This window comes from Petaurus breviceps, unplaced genomic scaffold, assembly GCF_028583685.1.
Source record: "Petaurus breviceps papuanus isolate PSGF00001 unplaced genomic scaffold, PetGlider_PUasm1.0 90701, whole genome shotgun sequence".
NCBI classification, from domain to species: Eukaryota; Metazoa; Chordata; class Mammalia; order Diprotodontia; family Petauridae; genus Petaurus; species Petaurus breviceps.
The window spans coordinates 7,820,958-7,834,116 of NW_027187316.1; the positions used below are offsets into that span (position 1 = coordinate 7,820,958).

General features: G+C 43.4%; 1 long non-coding RNA gene across 1 annotated transcript in view; it reads left to right on the forward strand.

The window, feature by feature from the left end:
• Window positions 1–12,959, forward strand: part of LOC138144491 (uncharacterized) — a 19,787-nt gene extending 6,828 nt beyond the window's left edge. The window contains exons 2-3 of the long non-coding RNA XR_011163970.1: window positions 10,919–11,015; window positions 12,768–12,959. This is a non-coding gene — a long non-coding RNA (uncharacterized lncRNA). The remainder of the gene's footprint in view (window positions 1–10,918; window positions 11,016–12,767) is intronic.
• The last annotated feature ends 200 nt before the right edge of the window (window positions 12,960–13,159 follow it).

The following is a 13,159-nucleotide window of genomic DNA, read 5'->3' on the forward strand; positions in this document are numbered from 1 at the left end:
GAGAGAGAGAGAGAGAGAGAGAGAGAGAGAGAGAGAGAGAGAGAGATCTTACCCAAAGGAAATTCCCCAAGATCTTTAGTGTGGCAAGTTGGGGATATGAGGATATGGGCATGACATGTGTTCCCTGAAGGGAACCTGGAACTTTGAGTCTCCTTTCATCTGGAAACCCAGAGATAGGATCTCTCCTCTGTCAAGTTCTCACCAATTCTACCTCTCAAGTAGACTTGGAACATTGAATAATCACTCTCCACCAAAGAGAAAAATGTCTGCAAATAAGCTTGAGTCCCAGATTATGAAGTGCTTTATATATGTTATCTCATTTGATCATCACAGCAACCCTGTGATATAGTCAAGTCAACAAACACTAAGTGTCAGGCATTATTATTTATTTTCTTTAAAAAAAAAGGTTTATTGGGGTGGCTAGGTGGCACAGTGAATAGAGCACCAGCCCTGGAGTCAGGAGGCCCTGAGTTCAAATTTAGCCTCAGACACTTAACACTAGCCATGCGACCTTGGGCAAGTCACTTAACCCCAACTGCCCTGCCTTCCCCCCTCCAAAAAGGAAAAAAAACAAAACAAAAAAAGTTTATTTATTTTTAGTTTTCGACATTCACTTCCATAAGTTTTAAATTTTCTCTCCCTCCCTGCCCAACATGACTTGCAATCTAATATAGGCTCTACACATACATTCCTATTAAGCATATTTTCCACATTAGTCATGTTGTATAGAATTAGAACAAATGGGAGGAACCATGAGAAAGAAAAAAACAAAACAAACAAAAAAAGAAAATAGTCTGCTTCTCTCTGCATTCAGACTCCACAGTTCTTTCTCTGGATGTAGATGGCACCTTCCATCATGAGTCTTCTAGAATTGTTTTAGGTCCTTGCATTGCTGAGAAGGGCCAAGTCCATCAAAGTCAGTCCCCACACACTGTGGCTGTTACTGTGTACAACCTTCTCCTGGTTCTTCTCACCTCACTCAGCATCAGTTTATATAAATCTTTCCAGGTGTTTTTGAAATCTGCCAGGCACTATTATTGTTCCCATTTTACATAGGAGGAAACTGAGATTGAAAGAGGTTAAGTGACTTGGCCACAGTCAACATGCCTAGTATCTAAAGCAGGATTTGAACTCAAATATTCCTCAGAGTTGAACTCAGTTGAACTTTCTCTCTCTCTCTTCCATGCTGGTTAGCTGCTTTATTCTCTTGGAACCTTTGGTTTCTAAGACTTAAATGTTGTGCCATTTTCTTCATGGAGCTTTTCCTGATAATCCTTCTCCCTTTTCCATCAGTTGCTAGTGCCTTTCCCCCTCAAGGTTACCTTGTATTTGTTCTGCATGTGTTTTATATATGTTCGGCCATGTTTGTGTTGTCTTACCCATTAGAATGTAATCTCTTTGAGGGCTTAGTAGGTATGGTTTTTCACTTTGCATTCCTATTGCCTAGCTCTATGCCTTGCACAGAGTGAACACTTAATATATATTTAACTGACTTGAATTGAATTTCACATAACTTGGGTACTTTACAGTACCTGAATTCTAGTAAAAAAAAAAACCCTTTGGTTACCTGGAGAGACACTTGATCTTGTTCTCCAGGTATACTAAGGGAAGAGAGGAGGGAGGAGTGGTAATCAGGGAGAGGTAGTGGTTCAATCGACCTGGAGGCCTGTTTGGTAGAGAGATGCAAAATGGATCACCATCCCAAATGCTTTTCGCTACCATGCAATAAAAGTTGAGTGAGCCAGAAATTAAAGTATAATAGCAAAAACCCCAGGTGGGTCTGGAGCAGGGCTTCTAGAGGTGAGTCTTCCCTGTCTTGGACCTGATTTCATCACATCTCTGCTTCTTGTGCTAATTTTGGCCTAACAATTAACACTAAGAAAACACAGATTCTTCACTAGCCAGTACCACACCATCCATACATGGAACCATTAGCTACCGCAAATGGAAAAATTTTGAATGCTGTGGATAATATCACCTTGACAATATACTTTCCATGATGTACACATAGATAATGAGGTTGCTGTATCAAAGAAATCACTGCTCTATGAGCAAAGCAGAATTACAGTAGTACAAAAGAAATGTGAGCTGCACAAATTTAGACATCTTCACTCCACATGTTCATATGGCCGATTTCTGCCCCACCTAAGGTAGATCCTTCTGAGCTCAAATTCCTTTGATCAGCCCCAGTCAGACACACTGTGCCTCAGCTCCACAGTGATGTCATTTTGGTACTCTTCCGGAATGAAGGACAACAACTGTTTCATCACACACAGGCTAATAGGGTTGTGGGATTGAGAACTGGAAGGGACCAACATTTTGCAGATGAGGAAATCAAGGCACAGAGATGTAACTTTGCCCAAGATCATACAGTACTAAGTAACAGAGTTAAGATTTGAATGAAGGTCCTTGGACTCCATATCTTGCCATTACACATGATTGGCAGATAGTAACTCAGGAATCTATTCTGTACTTCTCTCTCTAATTTCCAGATGATTTCATTAGCTCCAGGGAAAGCATTCAGACAGGAAGGTGATTGGAGCTTGAGTAGGAATAGTGGTTTAAGATCCTTGCAGGGATCCCTGGGGAGGCTTAGGAGGAGGAGAAAGTGAGTAGCCTGGGGTTATGGAATGACCATTAGGAAGTTGTCTGGAGGATGGGAAATGAGCCATTTCCCTTAGAGATGAGCAATCTCCAGCTAGGGCTTGACCTAGAGGACTTGGGGCTTTTTCATACTGTCAGGGCTAGGAGCAGAGAGAAGAATGGGAATGTTTCCCCCTTCCATCTCCCTTTCAGGGGAGGGACCCCAAGAATCTCAATGACATTCCATCTCATAGTCAGCGTAATAGGGAGGCCTATCAGCTCTGAGGAAGGAGTATCAGTCGCATCCTAGGCCTTACATATAAGAAAGCAGTGATAATAATAATTATATTATATTAACATATAATAATGTTGTTGTTTAGTTGTGTCCAACTCTTTGTGACCCCACAAACTATACTATCTTTGAGATTTTCTTGGCAAAGATACTGGAATGGTTTGCCATTTCCTTCTCCACTGGATTAAGGTAAACAGGTTAAGTGACTTGCCCAGGGTCACACAGCTAGTCAGTATCTGAGTTCAGATTTGAACTCAAGTCTTCCTGACTCCAGACCCAGTGCTCTATCCACTGAGCCACCTAACTGCCTCCTATTATGATCATATGTAATAATAATAGTTATGTATATTTAAGGTTTACAGATTGCTTTACACATATTGATTTCATTTGATCCCCACAATCACTTTGCGAAGTGGGTAGTATCATTTATTTTAACTTTTAGCAGAATGTTGTTGGGATTCTTGGGGACACTCCCCTGAAAGGGCAGACTGGCAAGGTTTCCCCCAGGTTCTTGGAGCGGGGCACATGTCTCATTGTTTCCAGAGGGATCTTCCCTCCCTTTGGTCTCCCGCCCCTGCTCAGAACACAGACTGCTCAGGACTCTCTTAAAAATACATCTTATCCTCAACCTCGAAGTGCCTGGTACAGAGTCTAGCATGTAATAGGCCCTCAGCACATGTTTGTAGAATGAATGGTCAATGACTCTCTGGGATGACTGAAGCTGATAGGAGAAAGGCAAGGGAGATGCCCAGTAGTAACCTCTTTCTGACCACTCCCCAATCTATGAATGATGGTTCAACAGACCAAGATCAATTCACCTAGCTTCTATCCTCTTCACCCTATCCCCACCCCTGGCCTCAATCGATCCCTGAGAATGATCTAACCAGGAAAAAATATACCTGGAATGCCAAGAGAGCGAGAGTGGACATCCAGAGACAAGCAAACACAGATTGCTGGAGGTTTGGGCTAACCCAGAGAGCTCCCCACCCGTGGGAGCCCAGAGGCAGAGGTGGGAGATATGCCGAGATGATAAGGAGACCAGGATTCCCGACAGGTGACCTCAGGGCCTCTCCCAGAGGGAACTTGAGGGGTGTGTGTGTGTTTGTTGTGGGGGTTGGTGTTGATGGTGCTGGTTCTGACTATTTCCCAGGGAAACGACTGGGTTTTATCCTATGGCCTTGGGCCCCCGGGAGCCAAATAGAGGTTCCGAGGACTTTTGTTATATCTCTCCATGGTATTCAGCATTGCCAGGAGGCCTTGCTGGGGGTCTACTATGGGGGCTCAGGAGCAGGAGTGTAGGGTGAGCATATAGACACAAGCATTGATTCAAGTACACACAGATATACACATATGTGGACCCACACAGAGACTGGATTCCTAATATACATTCAATTACCCACACAGGAGACTGCGCAATAGCCCAATTTGGTTGGTCTTTTTATACCCCCAGAGTTTAGCATAGAGTCTGGAACACAATAGATGCTTAATAAATGTCAGCTGACTGTGTGGGAAGGTTTAGAATGATAGGATTATGGCTTTAGAACTAGAAGGTGCCTTAGAGGCCATCAATTCTAATTCTTTAATTTGATGATGACACCAAGGTTTAGAGGAGTTAGGTGACTAACCCAGGATCACACAAGGAGGGTCATAGGTGGAATTTGAATCTGGGACTTCTGTCTCAAGACTCAGTGCACAGTATGTATGTCTAAGCCCAGAGGCAGAGTCCTGAAGGTGCTTTATATTCTGGGCCCTTCTACATTCCTCTCTTGAAATTTGTGTCTAATCTGGCTGTGGGCAGGTAGGTAGCATGGTGGATAGAGTGTTGGACCTAGAGTCAGGAAGACCTGAGTTCAAATCTGGTCTTGGACACTTAGTAGCTGTGTGACCCCTGGGCAAGTCACTTAAGCTCTGTTTACCTTGGAGGCAGGTAGGTAGCTCAGCAGATAGAGCTCTGAGCCTGAAATCAGGAAGACTCATGTGTGGTTAGACCATCAGATAGGAGCAGGTACTCAGCTTGTTCCTGTTTAGCTGTTTTAGTCATGTCTGATTCTTTGTGAACCCATTTTGGATACTGGAGTGATTTGCCACTCCTTTCTCCAGTTCATTTTACAGATGAGGAAACTGAGATAAATAGAGTTAAGTGATTGGCCTAGGGTCACCCAGATAGGAAGATTCAAACTTAGGAAGATGAATCTTCCTGACTCTGGGCCTGGCACTCTATTCACTGCACCACCTAGCTGCCTGGAGATTTAATACTGGATCCAATTTCCCTTGGCATTTTGAGGGAGACATTCAGTAGAAAGGTACCTCCTTCTAGTCAGTGGGCAGATTTAGCTAGATTGCTGTGGAATGATGGAAGGAACAGTGGATTCCAAGCCAGAGGACATGCACCCCTCCTTACTATTTAAATGGGCAAGTCACTTGCCTACTCCCCTCCCCTAAACATGTTTCCTTATTCATAAAATGAGAGGGTTGGTCTGAGATTCCTTCCACCTCTTGATATAGTGACCCTGAGTCAAGTTGCTTCCTAGCTATGTGATTGAGCAAGTCGCTTAACCTCTCTGAGGTTCACTTTCCTCACTTATGAAATGGAGATAATAACCCCTGCCTGCCACTTTCTGGGAGAATCAAATGAGTTGGGGGATATGGAAGAACTTTGTAAAATGCTGTATAAATGTCAACAGTTATTAGGATCACCCAGCCCACATTCTCTCTACATAACCCAGCCCTATTGTGATGAAACCCAGGCCCCAAACAGAAGGCTCTTCGGCTGGCTAGGCTCCCATCATTGTTCCTCCTAAGTGATTTTTTTTTTTCCTTTGCTACTACCTGTGGAGGGTGTGGAAGGGGTTTGAGAAAGGGATGTTTTTCCCTCCATAGATCTGGACTCTTGGGATGCCAGACTTTTCCTCTCTCCCCTCTCAGGGGGCACCACTCCCCCATCACAGAATCTACTGGGGCCATCCAGAGCCAGCAACTTTCCAGTTCTCAGGATACCCTAATCAAGAGCCATTCCCTCATTTTACAGATGTAGAACCTGCGGACTAGGGAGATTAAGTGATTTGTCTAAGGTCACACAGTTCCTGAGCATCGAAGTCAGTTTTTCTGACTCCAGAGTCAGCAGCCTCTTCCAGTAAAGGCCAAGGGAATCTTGATATCTGAACGTGACCCACATTAGGCAGGTGACAAGTACACAGCCTCATTTTTTCCATTAGCTATGCACAGGTGTGGAGCTTTAAATAATCTCTTTCAGACACTCCCCTTTCAATCCACAGGCCCCTCCTTGAGCTCTGAATTTTGAGCTATGTTGCTGCATTCACTCACTCCCAGATTAAGAAGGAGCTCCTTCTTATTCAGAGTGAGAACACAGGAAAACAATCCTTCTGGTCTGGACTCAGGCCCACCTCTCAGCTTCAGGCTCAAAGCTCTTACCTTTAAACACCTGAACCTTGACTCAGTAGGGTCTCTGGGGCTCTCCCCACAGAATTCAACAGATCGATCAATCACTAAGCATTACTTAAGGCCCTATGTGCCAGGCACTGGAGAAACAAAGGAAAACGCAAGAGTTATGGCCCTCAAGAAGTTTGTATTTTATGGGGAAAACAATATGGCTAAAGAAAGTGAATATGAAGTAAACCTGGGGTGGTGGTTAGAGAGCTGGCTTTAGAGTCAGGAGGTGTGTTCAAGTCCTGCTTCTGACACATACTAGCTGTGTGACTCAGTGCACAGTATGTATATATACATATTATATGCAATGTGTGTGTATATATGTATATTGTATATATAGTATATATTGTATATATACAATATATGCATGTGCACAATGTATCTCTGTAGTATGTGCACACATACACATACAATGCAACTATATGCCTACACATGTATGTGCATACATATATACAACATGTGCACAGATATGCATGCACGTGCACATGTATATATCTGCATGAGAGCACACACATAATATACATGTGCGTGCAATACATACGATATACACACAGCATATATAATATACACAAACATATATGTCCTATATACACACAATATACGATATGCATATACATGTAACATACACACGTGCGCGATACACACATTAGACACACATAAACACACGATGCACACAGTGCATGTACACACAATACACATGCATATGCACACATACACATGTAAACACACATACGCACACATGCAATACAATATACATGCACATACATGTACACGTACACGTACATATACATATACATATACATATATCAACGTCCTCCTGCCTCAAGTCTATTCCTTCTCTAGTTCATCTTCCACTTGGTCCAAAAAATAAAGAGATATTCCTAAAGCATGGGCCTAGTAATTTCAAGAATCTCTACTGGCTCATATGCATCCATGTGTATGCACATATACAATGCACACATGGGTGTATATGTACACATACACATATATCATGTGTGTTTATACATATTTATATATTTCTATGTATATATGTGTCTATATATACATATCACACACATGTACACACAAACACACATATCCATTTAGAGCCACTGGAACTTCTTTAAATGACTAGGCCCACACTCTAGAAATAGCCCTTTTTTTTGAGTGGAGGATGGATCTGAGAGGGAACAGGCTTCAGGTTGGGGGACCAGTTAGGAGGTTATAGCAGCCGACTCGGGGGGGGGAGGGTAGGGAAGTCTTGAACTAGGACAGTTGAACTCAGACTTGCCGATGTGAATGGGGAAGGAGACAGACGTGAGGGATGCCTGTAGGTAAAATGGACAAGTGCTGGCAACCGACTGGACACAAGTGTTGAGGAAGAGGGAGTGCTTACATATGACTCTGAGGTCAGAGCCCAAGTAACCGGAAGGTTGGTGGTGCCAGAGATTCTGTGCCCAGTCTCCCTTCCGGCCTGGGCTCACAAACCCCTGCTCCACCACCAGCCTGGGTTTAGGCTGTCCTTACAGCATCTTCTTTCACTCATCACCCCCCAGGTGTTCTCAGAGGTCACAGATTCTCCAAACTCCATTCCCTCCCTCCCCCTTTCTTCCCAGGTTAAAACCATGGAAACCATATAACCTGGTTGCCCCTTCATGCTGTACCTCATTAGCATTCATAGCTGCAGTGTTGATGTGCGTGATTCATTAAGATTGGCATGGTGACAAGAGTGTGTTCCCTTGGCATCTGTACAATGTGAAGAAAACTCAATAATAAGGGCATATCAGGCAGACCCCCTGTAGCTCATTGATGGTAAGATGCGGACTGGAGTTCTGTAAACTGGACAGGTGGTTTGGCTTTGTGGATAGAAGGCAGGATTTGGAGACTATTTACTAGTTGTATGGCCTTGGGTTGTCATTTAAGTCTTCTGAGACTCAGTTTCCTCACTTGTAAAAGGAGCTGATAAAGGTACCTACATCACAGGATTGTTTTGAGAATCAGGTGAGAATTTATACACACACACATGTATATCTATCTCTATATATCTATATATCTGTATGTGTGTGTGTACACATGTATAAGAGTTAGTTAGGATCTGCTTTCAGTTAGGATCTGCTTTTAATTACCTAGGATCTGCTCAGAGCTCTTGAAGAGATGGAACACTGGAATTTGGACAAGAGACCTGGGATGGGAATCCGAAGCCCTGAGTTCTGGTCTTTCCACAGATAGAGTGGAAAGGGCATATAGTTTTCAGAGTCAGAAAAGCAGAGATGGAATTTGGTACCCGTAGGCTGCTAGGTGGCACAGTGGAGTGAGCACTGGGCCTGGGCTCAGGAAGACTCATCTTCATGAGTTCAAATTTGGCTTCATGCACTTACTAGGTGGGTTACCCTGGGTAAGTCACTTAACTCAGTTTCCTCATCTGTAAAGTGAACTGGAGAAGGAAATGGCAAAACACTCCAATATCTTCAGCAAGAAAACCCCAGATGGGGTCATGAAGAGTCAGACAGGACTGAAAAATGACTGACCAACAAATGATAACCTGCGTGACCTTGGGTGAATTACTTTATCCTTCTGGGCCTCAGTAAAATGAGGAGATTGGACTTGATCTTCAAGGACTCTGCCAACTTTGAGACATCTGTTTGCACGTGTATGAACTTGGTCCATTTCTAGGCCTCAGTTTCCCCCTCTGTGAAATGGGGGCAATGGACAAGATGTTCTGTAAGATTCTTTCTAGCTCTGACATTCTAGTATTCTACTTGTTTCTGTCTTGCATTGAAAGTAGTTTGGAGATCCCTCACTATTTTTCCTAATGTTCCCCATCAGCATGGGCAATCCTCGACAGCAGCTACTGTGTTTCCCCATCGTGGGGGGCCCTCTGTCTTTTTACCATCTACCCCTTCATTCCCCCAACCCCTTTTTCCCTAGCTAAGGCTCTGAGATGAGGTTTTGACCAATGGGAGTCTAAAATTGAGAAATGATCTGCCATTTCTGAAAACCAGCTTTGGATAAGAAATTGGGGTACAATTCTAGGAATACCCCCTACTAGAATAACCAGAGAGGTATAGTGGAAAAAGCCTTAGACTTAGAATCAAAAGACCTTGGTTTTTATCCTGTCTCTACTATCTATGGGACCTTGAGCTAACCACCTTTCCCCACTGAGCTTTGGTTTTTCCATCGAAAAATGTTCTGAGATCAATTCTATTTTTAAGTCTTAAAATGCAGGAGTGGTACTGGATGTTCTCAGATATCTTGTAACCCTAAATGGTACCTAGAGGTGCTGGTGATATGATCTCAGGGCCTTGGTAGAAGAACCAGGTTGGGCAGGGAGGAAACAGCATCCAGGACTTGGTAAACACATCCCAAGGTTGTTCTGATAAACCAGACTTGGGTGGGGGAGGGGATCACAGCCTTCGCTGGACCTGGAGTGCCAAAAGCTCATCTGGTCTATTCCCTGGCTGCCTCTCTACAAATGGTCTTCCCAAGAGTGCCCCTAGAGATTGGAGGTTCTATGACGGTAGGAGTGGGTCTTATTTAATCTTGATCGTACCATCCTCCACTAACCTAAGCCTAGAACAATTCCCTAAACACAGTAAATATTGACCAAATATTTAATGATGTTCCTTGAGGAGAACCTCAGATTCAAGAGATATAAAACCATAGCTCATTGGCTTCCACCAATGGATTTACTCATTGACAGACTGTTAGGTGGTACAATGGAGAGAGAGCAGGGACTGAGTCAGGAAGATAAAAGTTCAAATCTAGCCTCAAACACTTTAACTAGCTGTGTGTCCCTGGGTATGTTGTTTAACCTCTACCTCAGTTTCCTTATCTGTAAAATGGAGATAGTAATAGCACCTACCTCCTAGGGTTGTTGTTAGGATCAAATGGGAGACCATTTTAAAAGGGCTTAGTCCAGTATCTGGCATGTAGTAGGTGCCAGAGGACCTAATTAATTCAAAGCAAAGGCATTTAATTAAATGGTCTAGTAAGAAAGAGAGCAACAAAATATTTCCCTTATCAATGTAAGGATACTGTTTTACTCATATACCTAGCACCAGGAGCTATATGTGCCTGATCAAGGTATACCATGTTTCCCTGATAATAAGACACTGTCTTATTATTGTTTTGGACAGAAAAACACCAGAGGGCTTATTTTCAGGGGAGGGCTTATTTTAATGAACATTGACAGCAATTTTAATAAACAGGTAAATGTGAACAAAAAATGTACCTTTATTCAATAATGAATTCAATAAAGAACAGGATGACGCGCTCACTGCTGCAGCTCTGATTGGATGCAGCTCGAAGCGCGGCTTGCGTTTCACCCGGGGGAGGGGGGGAAGATGGTGCATACAGAGGGTACCGTAATGTAGCGTGTAGCGCAGAGGATCACCTTCACTACAGTAGCAATTTCAATAGGGCTTATTTTGGGGGGAGGGCTTATTTTAGAGAAATCTTACACAGTAAGGGGAGGGCTTATTTTCGGGATAGGTCTTATTATCGGGGAAACACGGTAATTACGGAGGGAATGCTGAATTCTCTTAGTGATGCTGTCATGCTGATGGTCTCCCAACCTCTGCTAGGCAGTACTCAACCAGACTCATTGTCTCCTCCCAGGGCTCCTGTGCTGCTGCTCTGTTGGGAGCTGATGGATGTAGGCTTCAGCCTCTGGCTCAGCTGAAATCTGGGCTGTCTCATCCTCTGGGAAGAACAGGTACTGCCATGATACTTTTGCTTAATGTCTATAGGTGCCCCTCTCCTTTTCCTTAGCTCTTTAGAAAAGGTAGAAAACTCTTGCTCTAGGAATAGCAAAAATAAATAGGTAGACAGACATACAGATAGACAAAAATCTCTGCAGTTTTGGTCCCTCAAAGTTTTGCCTTCTGAGACATCTTGTCATCCCAAGCATTTAAAGACTTTCCCTAGGTGGCGCAGTAGGTACCTAGGTGGGCGCTAGGTGGCACAGTGAATAGAGCACTGGCCCTGGAGTTAGGAGGACCTGAATTCAAATCTGACCTCAGACACTTGACACACTTACTAGATGTGTGACTTTGGGCAAGCCACTTAACCCCAATTGCCCTGCAAAAAGAAAAAAAAAAGACTTTCCCCTGTGGAATGGGTGGATGAGAAGCATTTGTTTCAACAGTTACGTAGGAGGTTGAAGTAGGGTGCTGTGGAGCACTCAGAGCTTGGTCAGATATGGAAGATGCCAAGGTCCTCCTCTGCATCCTGGGCCATCATCATGACTTTTGTCTTGCCACTGGACTTCGATGACTTTGGAAGAGAGAGTCAGGCTAGTGACTTTGTGTAACCAACTCTGCCTCACTTAGTTCCAATTCACAAGCATGTCATCATCTGTGATGTCATTGGTTTTCTTTGAAAACCAAGGACCAACAACAGCCTCACCCCAGAAAGGGGGTCTTGGCCTTAGATGTGAAGCCCTTTCAAACAAAGAGTAAGGTGCCCCTTGTTAGCTAGTGCCCTTATGCCAGTGGATGGAAAGCTGGAGTTAGGAAGACTTGAGATCAAATTCAGCCGTGGACACTCAACTAGCTAGCTGTATGACCCAGGGCAGCTCACTTTGACCTCTATCTGCCTCAAGTGTTAGGTTTCCTTAATGATAATGAGTTGTTGTTAGTGAAGACAGGCTGTGATATTTGGAAAGGTGGCTAGGTTACCTGGTACACAGTTGGTGCTGTATAAATGCTTATTTCCTTCCCTTAAACTTAATCTTTTTTTAGATTCCACTTATCAGTTGGAGACGTCACCCTAGTTCATAGTGATAATTCCATATTTACTCCCAATTCTCAATCTCTGGAGGCCAGACTATAAGCCAGCTCATGGTTATTTTCCTAACAACTACTATATGGGATTTGAGTTTTCAAATTTGAAATCTCTTCCATTCTTCCATGGAGATTAGTAGGTAGGGCCCAGGTGGCGAGGATATCCTCTCTTCTACCAGCCTCAATATACACCTGGCCTTTTCATGTTTTGATTAGCAGGTCTCAAGCTTAGAGGGACTTTGGGCACTGTGTTGCAATAAATTGAGATGAATTGAATTGAACCTTCACAATTCAACTCCAACCTAGTTTTCTTGACCAGAGACTCTTAACCTTTTTTTGTGTTATAGACTCCATTGACAGTATAGTGAAGCCCATGGACCCCTTCTCAGAAAGTTTTGAAATGTATAACATGAATTATATAGGATTATGTAAGAAACCAGTGATGACGTATTGAAATGCAGTTATCAAAATATTTAAAAACAAACAAACCAAGTTCACAGACCCCAGGTTAAGAACCCTGTTGTGTATGGATTTCAGATTACTCCTTCTTACATAAGGCAGACTAGCTTACTTTCTGTTTCCTGTAAATGACAGGCATTTCTGGCTTTCTAAGCCTTTGTGCAAGCTGCCCTGAACACCTTCCTCTTCTCACCTCTACCTTTTGGAATTTTGCTCTCTTTAAGCTTCAGATCATGTCATTTCCCATAAGAATGGGTCAAGGAGGAGAAGGACCTCCCTGCAGAGAGAAGAGGATTGGACAGCCAGTGGGGGAAATCTTTCCTTTGTGGAGATTATAGGATCACAGGCTATTTATGTTGGAAGGCACTTTAGAGGTAATCTGGTACACCCCTACCCCATTTTTCAAATAAGGATACTGAGGTCTAGAGAGATAAAGTGACTTGCCCAAAGTTGTACAGGTAGTAAGTATTAGAATCTGAACTCGAACCCAGGTCCTTGGCTCCAAATCTAGCATACTTTACAGTATACTATGCTGCCTCCCATAGTCTACCTTTTTCTACTCAAGATTACTGGTCATTTCTACCGTAGACTAATCTCGGCCAGTGTCCAGGGCAGC